The sequence below is a fragment of the Bubalus kerabau genome, chromosome 22 (assembly GCF_029407905.1).
Source record: "Bubalus kerabau isolate K-KA32 ecotype Philippines breed swamp buffalo chromosome 22, PCC_UOA_SB_1v2, whole genome shotgun sequence".
Lineage (NCBI taxonomy): Eukaryota > Metazoa > Chordata > Mammalia > Artiodactyla > Bovidae > Bubalus > Bubalus kerabau.
Genome location: NC_073645.1, coordinates 14188949 through 14200375, shown reverse-complemented (window position 1 = coordinate 14200375; position 11427 = coordinate 14188949). Strand labels below are relative to the sequence as shown.

General features: G+C 42.6%; 1 long non-coding RNA gene across 1 annotated transcript; it reads left to right on the top strand.

Moving 5' to 3' along the window:
• Window positions 1–3369: 3369 nt before the first annotated feature.
• On the top strand, window positions 3370–11027 carry LOC129636816 (uncharacterized). The gene is made up of 2 exons (XR_008707134.1): window positions 3370–3550; window positions 10230–11027. It is a non-coding gene; the product is annotated as an uncharacterized LOC129636816 (long non-coding RNA).
• The last annotated feature ends 400 nt before the right edge of the window (window positions 11028–11427 follow it).

Sequence of the window (11427 nt, the reverse complement as noted above, 5' to 3'; positions counted from 1 at the left end):
TTTGTCTTCTAAATGGACCATCAGCCAGTTCCTGCTACCTCCTATCAAACATTGAAAATCCAGATCAATTCAGGTTTATACTTCATATAAGGAAACATACCTTCATCCTCATCTCCACCTTCAAACTGGGACCGTAGTAGACCCGAGGTTTGGTGGCCTGCTTATTCATCCGTGGAGTCCTCTCCATCATGAAGCGACAAAGGGAATCCATCTGGCCACTGTCTATTCATTTTGGGAGTCCCCTGAGCAGCCAGGACAGAGGCACAGAAAGCCTTCCCTCAAATACATCAGTCCTCTGTATGATCAGTCACGTTGCTCCCTGGCAAAGGCAATGTCTGTACTTTAAGATGTAAATTAAAGAAGCATTTCATAGGAAAGTAAACATTGCACTTTTCAATGCTGGATTAAATTCTTTTCCGTTTTATAACCAATACTGCACTTATATCACCTGTCTCAACAATCATCACACTTTAGTGTAATTCCTTGTTCATCTGACACCCTCACTAGACTGTGAATTGGGGATTCCAAAGAGAGTTATGTCTGCCTTGCTTAGTGCTATACATGTGGAGGCCAATATAGTGCCTGATGAGCAAATATACAGAGGTTAGGTGAACAAATATATATTTAATTATAGTTAATTGCTTGAAATTGTGAAAAATAAGATGTATGGGACAATTAAGGAGAAGATTATTTTATCTAGGTTACCGCAACAAGGAGAATGTTCATTTTGTCAAAGAAAGGGAGGGAGTCTGGGTTTTTACAGAGCTGGGTAAACAAGGGTGTTTAGCAGTGTAAGAGCACATAATAGGCCCTTCCACGTGGCACGATTGTTGTATCAAGTCAACAGAAAAGCAAAGGGTATCCTTCCCAGGACACCATCGTTTCCTTATCAGCAGATGCTTCCACCAGTGCCTGAGGCTCTTGGCTGCTTCTCACTCTAGGCTGCCTGCCAGGTCCTGGTAATTTAAAGGGCCCTCACTGGTTCCCTCCCACCACTTTCACTTATCAGATGATGCATACTTATCAGGCCATCTCCCTTGGAGGCCTGTTCCTATCCAGCACAGTGCCAAACACATGTTTCACATAGTAGGTGCTCCATAAACATAAATTAAATTAAATTAATGCATGATCAAGAGGCTGAGCTTTAGAAAATCTAACATCATATTTACAACAGTTGTCCTTGTTTTCCCTTTATAATACACATATTTGGCTGCAGAAGCATGTAGGTTAATGTCATTCGGCAAGAATTTATCATGATTCCATGAGTCTCTTGTGTCCCATTTTAGAATCATCCTTTTAAATTTTTTTAATGTTCCTGTTCTAAATGCATTATGTCGCTCATGTCCACACTTACACTCATCTACCACTTTCCTGCCCATTAGCACAGCTTCCTAAGTCTCCCCTGCTCATCAGGGAATCAGGACTCATCAGCTTGGTTTTTCCCTACTCAGAAGAGTTCAGCATTAGCTGCAGACTTGGAGATATCACAGTACAAAGCCTTCTGCAGAACCTTTATAAAGGCACTAACTAAGGCTGACTCAGACCAACCCCTGAGGAACCCCACTGTGCTTACCCTTTTCCTTCTAAACAAATGTGCATTTCTACCTACTCATTTTGCTCCCTGTCTCTAAGCTAGTACCAAATCTGAGACAAAATGCCCTTACCCACTCTACAGTGACAGTGAAAGTGTACTTTGGGGTCTCACAAAGCACAAGCGCCACCTGAGGGGCAGCAGCAATTCAGTGCCGATACGACGTTATTGTCATCGTCATGCCATCTAAGAACCGTTTTAACTCAAAGGTTAAATCCTGTTCCCATAGAAATTCAGGCACAACAGAAGGCTGGTAGAACCGAGACACAATGGAATATTTGAAGCCCGAATTCCATCAAGAGCACTTATTCAGTAGAGGGGGTTTCAGAATCCTGAAGACTTCATCATGATGTGCCCCTTTGGGAATGTTGCATTCTTCGGAATGAGGCTTTGTCAATTGCTTACAGAATCCTTGGAGAGCTCTAGGCAAACTAACATTCTTAATATCTATGAGCCAAAATGACTCTCTTTGGCTCAGTTTTGCATCTGTGCTAACTTTAACATTTGTTAACTTTGGGAGTCACCAAGAAGGATGCAAGAGCTCCTCCTGTTCAGCACCTTCTTCTATCACTACTGCCTGTAGAATGCCTCTCTGTCTTCAGACTTCTCACACTGTAATGCAATTATCTGCTCATGTATTTCTCCACTATCAGAACATGATTAATTTATGGTGGGAATCATATTATATTCATCTCTATGTCACAGGAGCCTAGCACATGTAGGTACCTACCACATATTCCTTGAATGAGTGAACGGATGAACAAATGAATGACCAAACACACCACACCGCACTCATCCCCATCTGCAGCCACTCGCAACAGGAGCCACAAAATGAGAGCAAGTTTATTAAGGAAACTGGGCAAGTAGTCAATGTGTTTCACACTTGCTGAATGGAAAAAGCACAGTGACCTGCACAAACATCCAAGTGAGCACACGGTTAAGTTTCCAACTCCGTTTCTCTGCCCACTTCTCCTTTTCCTCTGACAGTTCCTCCCAAGACAGAAGTAAAAACTCTCACGCCAAATACTACCTGCCTACTAGGTTGCCACAACAAAATATGACAGATGGGGGGGTTACGTAACAGAAATGTATTTCTCACAGTTTTAGAGGCTAGAAATCTGAGAGCAAGTTGCTGGCAGGTTTGTTTTTTCCTGAGGCCTCTCTCCTTGGCTTGCAAGATGGCCACTTTCTCCCTCTCCTCACGTGGCCTTTTCTCTGTGTGCACACATTACCCGTGTCTCTTCTTGTAAGGACACCAGTCCCATTGGGTTAGGGCCACACTCTTATGACTTCATTTAATCTTAAATACCTTATAAAAGGCTCTGTCTAAAAATATAGGCACAAGGGACATTAATGCTTTAATATATGAATAAGGAGAGGACAAATTCCATCTATAACTACCCCACACCGACAGTAGCCTCAGGGTGGCTTGGGCTCCAGACTGACATCTTACCCTTTTCCCTCCTAGCCCCTACCGAAGGGTTTTCTCTCAATTCAAGTCAAAGCTCCCACTTTCAGGGCATTTTTAGGCCGCTTGCATCTATTCATTCAATAAATATTTATTGAATACCTATTGTGTGCTTGGCCTTTGAGGTGTATCAGTAAATAAAACAAAATACTTAATCTTAGGAAACTGCGATAGTAGATGGTGATAACAGACAATAAATGATACTGTAAATTACACAGTTACAAAAAGAATAACAACAGGTAAGGAAGGTTGCAGGTGGGATAAAGAGGAAGTTTACAGCATTCAATAGAGTGGTCCAAGTCAGCCTTATTGAGAAAGTGATGTCTGAGTAGACATAAAGAAGATGAGGGATTAGTCCCAGCATTCACCTTGGGTGTAAAAAGAGGCAAAGGAGACAACCAGGCAAAGAGCCACAGCCAGGATATGCCAGGACTGGAGAAGCAGCAAGAGGCCAGCGTGGCAGGAGAGAGAGACTGCAAGAGCAGCAGGAGGTGAGGTCCAGGAGGTAACAGCTGGGGATGGGGAAGCAGCGCTGGGGGGATGGGGAAGCAGCGCTGGATCATTACAAGCACTTGGACATTTACTTTTAGCATGACTGGATTTTGAACAGATTAATGACTTCGTCTAACTTATATTTTAAAAGATCACACTTGACATCAAAACATCAAAAGGGCAAGGGTGGGGCGTAGTAAAAGGGTAGAGTTTTTGTATGCAAAGTTAAGTTTTTATCAGCATAAAATGGACTATTATGTACATGTATATATATACATAGTCAAACAAAAAACTATCGACTAACTACACTCTATCCTGCAAAACTGTCCTTCAGAAACAAAGAAGAGATAGACTTTTTCTGACAAATTAAAGCTGAGGGAGTCACCACCACTCGACCTCCCTTACAAGAAATGCTGAAAGTCTTCAAACTGAATAAAAGAATGCTAATTAGTAACAAGAAAACATATGAATATATATGACACACTGGTAAAGATAAACATATAGCCAAATTTTTAAAACCCTAATACTGTAATATGTTAGAATGTTAACCACTTAGCTGTAGTACAGTTAAGAGTGAATCACTTTAAGTGTGATGTCAATAGGTGGCTTGCCTGTAGTGGGGAATTGCTTTTATGACATTGGTTTCCTCTTACTTTATTTATTTAGCTGTGCGGGTCTTAGATGTGGACTGTGGGATCTTGGTTGTGACACAGAATCTTTTGTTATGGTGCGCAGGCTTCTCCAGTTGAGGCGCGAGGGCTCCAGAGTGTGCGGGCCAGTAGTTGCCGCGCATGGGCTTAGCTGCCCTTCAGCATGTGGGGTGTTAGTTCCCTTACCAGGAATCCAACCCAGCCCTACTGCATTGGAAGGCAGGTTCTTAACCACTGGACCACCAGGGAAGTCCCCGCAATGGGGAATTTTTGAACAGAGACGCTTCCTGGTATAATCCAATTTATCTCAGTTGACACCCCTGCAACCACCTGCTTCCAAGCCTCATCCCCCTGACAAAACCTTAACCTGCCCCTCTACTTGACTAACTTTAAACTGGTTACTTTCTGACTGTAGGCCCACTACTGATCTCCCTTTTCCTAGAGCATTAACTTTAGAAAATTTGTATTGTAAATTATATCTCTGCCCCTTTGAGACATAACACTTCTACAACCTGGGCTTCTCAGGTGGCTCAGTGGTAAAGAACCTGCCTGCCAATTGCAGAAGACAAGCGTCAGGAAGATCCCCTGGAGAAGGAAAGGGCAACCCACTCCAGTATTCTCACCTGGGAAAGCCCATGGTCAGAGGAGCCTGGCACGCTACAGTTCATGGGATCACAAAGGAGTCAGACACAACTTTGCAACTACACAACAACAACTTCTACAACCTAAGAATCATTCTCTAGGAGGCAGGGGAGGGAAGGGCAGTCCTTGAAAATGTAATCATCAAAAAAGATCAGGTCCGTATTTCTCTCATCTGTGGGCAGTAGGAGGCTGATGTCAACAAGCAAACACATGTGGCCTAATCACATCAACCAACCTCCTCCTAATACCTTCAGTACTTTCCCATGAGCTCACCTCAATACTAAGACCCTCCAGGGACTTCTCTAGTGGTCCAGTGGTTAAGGCTCTATACTTCCAATGCAGCAGGCGCAGGTTTGAGACCTAATCAGGGAACTAAGATCCCGCAAGCTGCGTGCCCAAAAAAAAGTAAATTAAAAACAAACAAACAGAACCCTCCAGCCTTTTTTTCCCATGGAGCTCACTCTCTCTTCTGTTGTATCTCTATTGCAATTAAACCCCTACCTAGTCTCAAATTAAATCTTTCTTGCCTGTTTAACTCCACCCAGTACAATATTTCGTTGTCAACTTTTTCTCTTAGGTCGACTTTCTCCTCTTTAAGCTCTCAGCATCACCCATCCTGTTCTCAGCAGGCCTAGGGAAGTCTCAATCAGAGCAATGTTTCCCAGCTGCTCCTTTGCAACTTAACTAAGAGCAACAACAGCCTAGGAGAGGTGCTTGAGTTTCTTTTGTTATAAGCAAACCTGAGAACAGATGCCAAATTGCATTATGCTGTAAGAGGATGCACTCTTCCTTTTATTTCTTTTTATCTAAACTGTCCCAGTTACCCAAAGCTCAATTTTGTGTTTGTGTAGAAAAAAAGTCCTTTTCTACGTTCCTATATCCTAGTCAAAACAAACCATTTTCTGCCAGACAAAATCTGGCAAAGGGACAGCTTTAAAATGAGGAAAGAGCACCAGATTCTGGCCACTAATCAATTGATATAATCTTAGGGAAACCTTCACCCTGCTCCAAAAATTCTTTTCTCTGCTGAGTAGTAAAGAAACACAATTACCTTTCATCTCGCATTCCCACTAATTACCAGGTCAAATGACCTGACTCACACTGTGAGAGGGACCAAAGCCAACTCATTCTGAGGAGGATATTTATATAGTTACAGGCTCCATGTTGCTCTATTTATTATCTTGCCTGCGTAGCTGAGAATACATTTTTTGCCATCATTTTTAAGCACAAGAAAAATAGTAATTTCATTACTAGTAGAAACTTTGTAATTCCATTGGAATATATGTTATTGCTACACTAATCTAAAACATGAAACTATTTTTAAATATAAGAGTACAGTAATGGAAGGGGAGTGATTAAGAAAAACAAGAGATCCAAAATGAATAACCTATATATAGAGATATCTTACTCAACTCATGAGCCTAGGGTTTTATTAAGTTATGTAACAAGTGGGGGAAAATATTCATTCTTTCTCCTTCCCCCTAAACTCTGACAATTGCCCCGCCTTTCTCCCTATCTCCCCACCTACCTCTCATTTCTGTGCTTCATTACACTGATAGCAAGAATGGCTAGAAATCAGCAAGAAAATCTAGATTTCCACAAGAGAGGGAAAAAATAATTGTGAGAGAAAATAAGAGAGAGGAGACAGAGAAGTAAGTCTGGAATTGGAAGAATATTTAAAGTTGTGAGTTGAAAGAAATTGAGAACTTCTGAAAGCAGCTTTTGTCCATGAGGAATATTTTAAGAGAGGCAATGATAGGGACACATATTTTAAGTTCTGCTATATATGAGGAATGGTCTTTCCCACCTTGTTAGACTGAGTAAATTTTTTAAAATTATGCCTTTGTTGTCAATATGGGTTTTCTTAAAAATCACTACCATACACGACGGGTGTACTACACCAGAAAGAACCACAAGAGCCTTGCTTTATTCCAGTTCTGGTTTTAGACTTTAAAAAAAAGTCCTGAGTTCCACCATCCTGCAGTCTGTAATTTACATTAAGTACTTGGCATTAACTGCCTGCTAGCTCCAGGCTATAATCTTCAGTGGTCAATTGCCCTAAGGGGAACACCACTCCACACTGGCAGCTAGTGTTGGAAAGACTCGCAGGAAGCCACACTTCAGAGCTGGCTCCTATGACTGTCTCACCCATCTTTATCAATGCCAGGTAGCGATAACGAACTACGGTTTTCCACTAGAATGAACAGTCTTCATGACAATGGCTTTGGCTAAAAGCCTTATAGTCTTTTATTGCTCTAGTGTGAGAAGTGTAAACAAATTGAGCAAGCGCAGGCATCTGTATCCTTTGAAATGTACCCCAAGCTTGATTCCAGACAGAACAGTGACTGATTCAAGGGATTCTTGCCATTGGGATTTAACTGTAAAGTTAGCTGAGTCTAGCCACATTTTCTTCTCAAGGAGGTATAGTAACAAAGATTTTCTGCTTGATCAAACTGTAATCTGTATCCTCTGAGCTCTGCTTCAACAAACCTCTGTCCTTGGGCATGTCCTCAAGAGAAGATTCCCACTGAGTCAGTTTAGCCAGAACCCCCATCTTCCACATCTCCTTGCTCATTAGGGTCTCCATTCTCCACCCTTCTCCAGGTGATGTCTGATCATCCTAGCTTGCCTTCAGTGACAGTCTAATGAGAGCAGTTTAGCCAGAGTCCCTCCCCTCCCCTTGATGTTTCCTCAATAATTTCCTACCCACCAATTCATCCCCCCGATACACACACAGTTCCACTTTTTAAAAAATTCCCACTTTTTCTTATTGTATCAAGATTTGAGCAGAATCTCTCTCCCTTACATCAAAGCCCCATTGCATTAGTCCCTATACCTGTCTTGAAGGTCCTGAAAAAAAAATCTGCCTTACTGTTGTAACAAGTGTCACGGATAATTTTTTCTTTACCAATAGTCAAAAGACCTCAAAGATCAGATCTGATCACTTGGGGGTCTCCTTGCTACTAAATGTGAGTATGTATGTCAGGTATGGTTTGAAATTTGCTTCCATCCTAACCTAGTAGAAAGTTATGAGCAGGAACATATAACCCTTAGCAGCTTCTAATCATTGAAAACTACTTATACATTTGCCAAAAAGAACCCAGTGGTTGTGCCAGAGCGATTTGGGTCATTTCACAACACCTACCTCAGTGATGATGCAGACTGAGGGTCAGAATCGTGAAGATCTCCCCAGCTACAACCTTCCACCATTTCATCATTTCCCTAAACGTGCACAGCATCTGCCAACCATGCCTGGAAGCAGTTACATAACCATGAAGGCACTCCTTGTCTTTCAATCTTCATTTTCATGTTGACTTTTTTTACCCCAAAGTAGATAAAGAAACTAACTAGGTTTTTCCAAAGCCAGCAATCCCTATTTTCAAAGGTGCTATTAAGTAGTGATGGCATAATTGATGTTAGCAATCACTGGAACTCAACAATAAAGCCCCCGAGAGAGGAAAGCGGATTTGTTCTCCCGCCTACCTGTTCGAGGAGGCCTCCCCACTGAGTCATGCCTCCTATAGGGAGGTGATATTTGAAGAATGAAGCTGTTCCACTGCTTTACTCTTTACTTGTCTGGACTGAAAGCGTTTTACTAATATCTCCTGCTGCTCTTTTAACGGAGGGTCCTTTCTCCTATAGCAGGAGTTCTGCCATTGCAGAAGAAAACCAGCTGGAGACTAGGAAATGGGATTTTAAACTCTCTGGGTACCTGGCACTGACAGGTAGAGGTGACTACATGAACTCCTAGAAGAGTTTCCATGGAAACATGAAGCACTTTGGACATGCAATGTTAGCATTAACCAGCATTGTTCCATGGACAAGCTCTCTTTCTTTTAAGGGTGCATGCTAAGTTGCTTCAGTTGTGTCGGGCTCTTTGCGACCCTATGGACTATACCCCACCAGGCTCTTCTGTCTGTGGTATTCTCCAGGCAAGAATACTGGAATGGGCTGCCATGCCCTACTCCAGGGGATCTTCCCAACCCAGAGATTGAACCCACGTCTTATGTGTCTCCTGCATTGGCAGCCTGGTTCCTTACCACTAGACCCACCTGGAAAGCCCCCTTTCTTTCAAGGAGGAGTCCTTAAAATTCAGCTCAAACCAATATTTTATTGAACACTTCCTATGGGCCAAGCACAGTCTGCCATGAGTACAAAGGTAAATCAAATAGAGTCCTTTGCCCTCATGAAACTCTGGTCTAGCAGACAAATGTGTCCTGGAAAGAAAGATTCAAGGTATGATAAGAACATAAATCAATTCGATTAAACCACTTCTAGAAGTGTGAAATGTGAAACCTAAAAGACAGCTGCATATATATATATATTTTAATATAAATGTATAAATATATATATATATATATATGTTGGGACTTCCAGGTGGCTCAGCAGTAAAGAATCTGCTTGCCAGTGCAAGAGATGCATATTTGATCTTGGAGTCAGGAAGATCTCCCAGAGAAGGAAATGGCAAGCTATTCCAGTATTCTTGCCTGGGAAATCCCATGGACAGAGGAGCCTGGCGGGCTACAGTCCATGGGGTCACAAAGAGTCAGACATGACTTAGCAGCTAAACAACAACATATGTTGACAATATATATTAAAAAAATTTTTTTTCACTTCTAGGGGTGAGTGGTCAGAAATTAAAATTTAAAGTTTCCACTCCAGAGCAAGTGATCCTCCAAACCTACTTCATATTAACTTCGCCAAGGTGCTTATTAAAAGGATAGATTCCCAGTCCTAAGCCTGAACAATTAAGTTTGGTAGGTTTGGGGTAAGGTCCAGGAAACTGTTTAATAAACACTCTAAGCAATTTTAATGGAGTCTTTCTCTGCAGACCAGTTCCCTAAAAAACTAATTTTCTTTCTCTGCCCTAAGTCCCAAAGGAGATCTTCAGGTCTAGCCTATTCCAACTTCAGGTGGGGAGTAGATTGCCTTCATTTTTTGGCATTTGATTATTTGTTTATTGGTTTTTCAAAGTGGCCTCAGCAACCTCTCCAACTTCTGGGTTTCCCCAATTACTGAAGAGTTCAGCTTTGTGACTCTGTAGGCCTACTTCAAGCAGTTAACCCCACCCATTTCCCCTTACTCCTGACCCCAGCCTATCCATCCAGAGTTCATTGAGGCTGTCTCTTTCTCTACAGTTTTTCTTGGTCCTTTCCAGGAGGATGACCAACTGTCTTGGTTGGCCCAAGACAAAGGTTTACTGGAACTCAGGATTTTCAGTGATATAGCCAGGAAAAGTCCAGGTAGGCCAGGATGAGCTAGTCATTGTAAATAGTTGTGCATTTTGGCAAGTTAGCGGGGGAAAAGTTAACGCTTCCTGGTAGGGCTGATTTCTTCACCACAACCATTTCTAAGCCTTCTCTGTTTTCATCTAACTTCCACCTAGATCCATGGAAACAGAACTAGAATTTGAAACTTTCTTGTATGGATGTGAGAGTTGGACTGTGAAGAAAGCTGAGCGCCAAAGAATTGATGCTTTTGAACTGTGGTGTTGGAGAAGACTCTTGAGAGTCCCTTGGACTGCAAGGAGATCCAACCAATCCATTCTAAAGGAGATCAGCCCTGGGTGTTCTTTGGAAGGAATGATGCTAAAGCTGAAACTGCAGTACTTTGGCCACCTCATGCAAAGGGTTGACTCATTGGAAAAGACTCTGATGCTGGGAGGGATCGGGGGCAGGAGGAGAAGGGGACGACAGAGGATGAGATGGCTGGATGGTATCACCGACTCGATGGACGTGAGTTTGAATGAACTCTGGCAGTTGGTGATGGACAGGGAGGCCTGGTGTGCTGTGATTCGTGGGGTCACAAAGAGTTGGACCCGACTGAGCGACTTAGTCAATTTTAGCTGCTGGCTGCCTGCAGACACTCGGAAATGCCAAGTTTTACCTGTCCCTCTTGGATGAAGGCATGGCAACCCACTCCACTATACTTGCCTGGAGAATTCTATGGACAGAGGAGCCTGGCAGCCTACAGTCCATGGGGTTGCAAAGAGTCAGACATGACTGAAGTGACTTAGCACAGCACACACGTGTTTAGAGGGGGACAGAAATCAACACACCAGTGTCAATGAGTGTTGTCAGTCAACCCAATCAGCTCCCTCTCTCTCTGGCTCTAGACATTGCTTTGTATGTTTTAAACATGTATGTAAATGTTATATTAGTAAGATTTTATTCTTTTCACTCAGCTTGGGTTTTCCAAAGTCATTCTTTTTTTATTTTTTTCATGGCCACATCATGTGGCATGACAGATCTTAGTTCCCTGATCAAGCAACCTATGCCCCCTGCATTGGGACTGCAGAGTCTTAACCACTGGACCTCCAGGCAAGTCCCCTCTCTGCTTCCAGGTAATTAGAATGACGTGTTTTCAGGCCTGTGGCTTTCAGGGCTGTATTGGATCCAAATGACAGGCCTCCTGCAGTGACCTGCTCTGTTCCTTGCAATCTGTGTTAAAGCCAAAAATTAGAAAGAGGGTTATGTGAAATCATTGTCAATCCCTGCCACCCCAGGCTTGCTAGATTACCAGAAGAAAAGTTAGTTTCTGCTGAGGGAGGAAGAAACGAGCCAATATTCACTGAGAACCATCTA